At 55.6% G+C, this 4,613-nt stretch overlaps 1 pseudogene; it reads left to right on the plus strand.

Annotated features, from left to right (window-relative positions):
- Positions 1-882: 882 nt before the first annotated feature.
- On the plus strand, positions 883-2,955 carry LOC132002560 (protocadherin-8-like; annotated as a pseudogene).
- The last annotated feature ends 1,658 nt before the right edge of the window (positions 2,956-4,613 follow it).

A 4,613-nucleotide genomic window follows, 5' to 3' on the forward strand; every position in this document is an offset into this window, starting at 1 on the left:
TTTAAAAATAAATGGTGTATATCAATTTTCTAACAAGACTGACTGCAGCATGTTTCGCTAAATCTTTTTCCTACCCTTAACTCTCTCTTACAGTGGTTTGTAGTTGACAAACCTCCCTGACTCCAGTTCCTCACATATAAGTAATTACTGACATAAAAGGAGATGAAGGGGCTGAAATTTCATTATTAATGGTTTCTTTGCTACAGAAAAGCTATTTAGAAATGATTACTTTGGAAAACAGTTCTTCCCTGATTAGACACTGACTGACTCTGGAGAAGCTGTTCCCCCAGAATCTTCCTGGGGTAACAGAAATGATATCCCAACATAGATGGATAACTGTGGGTAGCAAAATATGCATATAAAAGTTGGTTTAAAAATGGTAGAGAAGAGTAATGTATCTTTGTCTGAGGAATATGTAAATGTGTTTAAGAAGGGACACAGAAGCTGCAGATTCCCTGCTCCTACCATCAAAGTGTAAATCAAGCACAGTGGAAAAGCAAGCGCGATGCATTCTTACAGTGGAAACTTCTATAGGGATCTTAATAACTTCCTGAACTCCTTTGGCCCCTGTTCAGCTCCCCAGGCAAAATGGGGAGCTCTTCTGTGAACTCTTTTAGGAGAACAGCATGACCCAAGACCCAGAGACTCTGCGGATTGGCCCGGATGGATGCTTATTTGCACATTCTTCTCTATGTAACTTCTCCGATAGGGTTCAGAAGAAGCAAGCTTAGGCCTGGAGCTCAGAAAAGCGATTTACATAGCCCAGAGGGTTTAGAGATCAGATGTATTTAGGAGGGCAAGTGTCTCCTGTCTGCCTACTCAGGAGGGCATGAGAGTCTTGAAGTCTTGGGTGGCGCAGAGCCTCTGATTGGCTTTTTTTCTCTCTGAGGAACAAAGATGTCTTGCTGGAGGCTCAGATTTCCCTCTGGCATATTATGCTGGGCCAGACTGGAATTCTTGCAAGTTCTGTGGCTGCAGCTGGTGCCCTGGTCTTGCACCAAAACCATCAATTTCCACACCAATGAGGAGGAAGCCTATGGCTCCGATATTGGTGTTCTGTCTGATGGTGTCCTGTGTAATTACCAGATCAAGATACCACACCAGTTCCACCTGATGAAGTCCAACAGCTCACTCTTTGCAGTGTCCGAGGGGAATGGGGAGCTGACCCTCGGGGGGGATGCGGGCCTGGACCATGCACCGCAATGTGGCCAAGCAACACAGTGCGTGCTGGCCTTTGACCTGATCAGCTTCTCACAGGAGCAGTTTCAGCTGGTGCACGTGGAAGTGGAAGTGAGGAACATCAATGATCATGCGCCACGCTTACCCCTGACCCAGATCCCCATGGAGGTGTGCGAGGGCGCGGCCGTGGGCATGCGCATTCCCTTGGAGGTGCCTGTGGACGAGGACTTGGGGGCCAACCCGCTGCAGAGTGTGCGCCTGGCGGAGCCTCACAACCTTTTCCGCGTGGAACTGCAGACGCTCGCGGACCGTGCCCAGTGCGTTGACCTGGTGCTGCTCCAGGAGCTGGACCGCGAGGGCCAGGCCGCCTACAGCCTGGAGTTGGTGGCCCAGGACAGGCGGCCGCCCGCAGCCCTTACTTAGTGTGCGAGTGCTGGACGCCAACGACCACAGCCGGGCCTTCCTGTAGGGCGCCTTGGCCGAAGTAGAGCTGGCAGAGGACACTCCTATGGGCTCTCTACTGCTCGACCTGGACGCAGCTGACTCCGACGAGGTCTCTCACGGACGCAGCCGACCCCCACCTGGACGCAGCGGACCCCGATGAGGGCCCCAACGACGACGTGGTGTTAGCCTTCGGTGCTCACACCCGACCCAAGGCGCGCCGCCTCTTCCGTCTGGAGCTGCGCTCGGGCCACCTCACCCTAGCAAAACCGGTGGACTATGAGCGCCAGGACACCTATGAGCTGGACGTGCGGGCCCAGGACCGCGGTCCTGGGCCCCGGGCCTCCACCTGCAAGGTCATCGTGCACATCCGCGACGTCAATGACAACGCTCCGGACATCACCATCACCCCGCTGGCCGCCCCGGGCGCACCTGCCGCCTCTCCCTTCGCAGCCGTCGCCGCCGCTCTCGGGGGGTGCGGACGCGACCTCGCCGACCCGTCCCGGGACGCCCGAGGCCGGCGCGGTCTCCCGGTGCCAGAGGGGGCGGCGCGCGAGAGCCTGGTGGCGCTGGTCAGCACCTCGGACAGAGACTCGGGTGCCAACGGGCAGGTGCGCTGCGCCCTCTACCGGCACGAGCACTTCCGGCGGCAGCCGGCCTACGCGGGCAGCTACCTGGTGGTGACTGCGGCCTCGCTGGACCGCGAGCGCATCGCCGAGTACAACCTGACGCTGGTGGTCGAGGACCGCGGCGCGCCCCCGCTACGCACCGTGAGGCCCTACACTGTTCGCGTGAGTGACGAGAACGACAACGCACCACTCTTCACACGGCCGGTCTACGAGGTGTTGGTGCGAGAGAACAACCCTCCTGGCGCTTACCTGGCCACGGTGGCCGCCCGGGACCCCGACCTGGGCCGCAACGGGCAGGTCACCTACCAGTTGCTGGAGGCAGAGGTGGGTTGCGCCCTATGTCTCGGTGGACCCCACCACTGGGGAGCAGCGCGCATGTTGGTGCTTTGACCGCGGTGAACTGGCTGAGCTGTCGCTGGGGCTGGAAGCACTCGACGGCGGCTCTCCGCCGCCCCGGGGCCGGGCCGTGGTGTGGCTGCCTGTGGAGGACCAGAACGACCACGTACCTGGACTGGTCACACTACCACTCCTCAATGGCTTAGCCCAGCCGCCTCTGCCCCAGGACGCGCCCCTGGGCCACCTGGTGATCCGACTGCAGACGAAAGTCCCAACGCCGAGCTAACCTGCACACCTCTCCGCAGCGACTGCTACCTCAGAGTGCGAGAGCTGCGCCCGGCGACGGGTGAGCTGTCTCTTCAGCGCCGGTTGTCCCCACAGCTCGCCGGCGGTCCTCGTGGTGCTGGACTAAGGCCCACCGGCCCTGTTCTGCACCACCACTTCGCTCCTAGCGCCGACGGACTCGGCGCCACCTGGCGGAAAAGTTGTGCCGGTGCGGCCGCCGCCGCAGCCGCCGCAGCCGCCGCCGCCGCCGCCGCCACCTCTGTCGCTGCCAAAGGAGTGAACAGAGGGACCCTCCTGGTGGCGTATAGTGCAGGAAGCAGGGCGGCTGTCTGGCTTCCCCGTCGTGTTGATGGGTTTTTTGGCCAGTGGCTGTGACCTTATGCTGGTGGCCATTGCCACCGTGACTTGTTCCAGCTAAAGCGAGGCTAGGACTCGAAGGATGAAGCTTTGTGAGCCTAGTGGGAGCAGGTCCCACGCGACGAGTGGCCAGGCCTGCGCAAGTCGCAGAGCGGCGGGGGCTGCCTCCTAGGACCTCGAGCTGAGGTTCTTCCCGAAGACACAGACCCTTTCCATTCATGCAGAGGCCCAGGAGGGTGAGGCTGTGGAGATTTCCCAGACCGGGAGAGCAGGGTGTTCTTTCTCCTTGCTTAGGGAGACGAGCGATCCTGTGGGCCCACGTAGACCACCCAAGCAGGTTTAGTGTCATTGTTAACATTTAGTAGATTTTCATGCGGAGAGTGCTATGAAAACTCAGCAGCTGCTCAGGTTGGGACTTCAAAGGACTAGTTTTTTCAGGACTTTTTAATTTTTTGCTTGAGAAGAAAATTTCTTCACAGATGGAGGCAGAAGGAAGTATGATGGTTGTTTGTTCATGGAGGCTGGAGTCTGTCTCTGCTGGTCTCACCCCTGGTAACTTACTTGTGGGTCCAGTTAAAGCATCTTGGTCCCTCAGGGTTTAAATGCTGTCTTCCTGAAGCACTCCCCAGGAGGGATGTTGTGTCTGCTCCGTCAGTTTTGATATCTGAGTGTCAAATACTAACTGCTACTCTCACACATCCTTTTTTAATTTAATTTTTTCAGTTTTCCAAGATTCATTGTTTATGCACCACTCCCCATGCTCAATGCAATATGTGCCCTCCTTAATACCCACTACCAGTCTCACCCAACCCCCCACTCCCTTCCCTTCCAAAACCCTGTTTCTTTCTCAGAGTTCACAGTCTCTCATGGTTTGTCTCCCCCTCAAATTTCCCCCAACTCACTTTTCCTTCCCTTCTCCTAATGTCCTCAGTGATATTCCTTATGCTCCACAAGTAAGTGAAACCATATGATAATTGACACTGTCTGCTTGACTTATTTCACTGAGGATAATCTCCTCTATTCCTGTCCATGTTGATATGAAAGTTTGGTATTCATCCTTTCTGATGGAGGCATAATACTCCATTGAATATATGGACCACATCTTCTTTATCCATTCATCAGTTGAAAGGCATCTTGGTTCTTTCCACTGTGGCCATTGCTGCTATGAACGTTGGGGTACAGATGGCCCTTCTTTTTACTACATCTGTATCTCTGGGGTAAATACCCAGTAGTGCAGTTGTAGGGTCATAAGGTAGCTCTAATTTTAACTTCTTAAGGAATCTCCACAGTTTTCCAAAGTGGCTGCACCAACTTGCATTCCCACCAGCAGTGTAAGAGGATTCCCCTTTCTCCACATCTTCTCCAACACTTGTTGTTTACTGTCTT

Source organism: Mustela nigripes, chromosome 15, assembly GCF_022355385.1.
Source record: "Mustela nigripes isolate SB6536 chromosome 15, MUSNIG.SB6536, whole genome shotgun sequence".
Classification (NCBI taxonomy): domain Eukaryota; kingdom Metazoa; phylum Chordata; class Mammalia; order Carnivora; family Mustelidae; genus Mustela; species Mustela nigripes.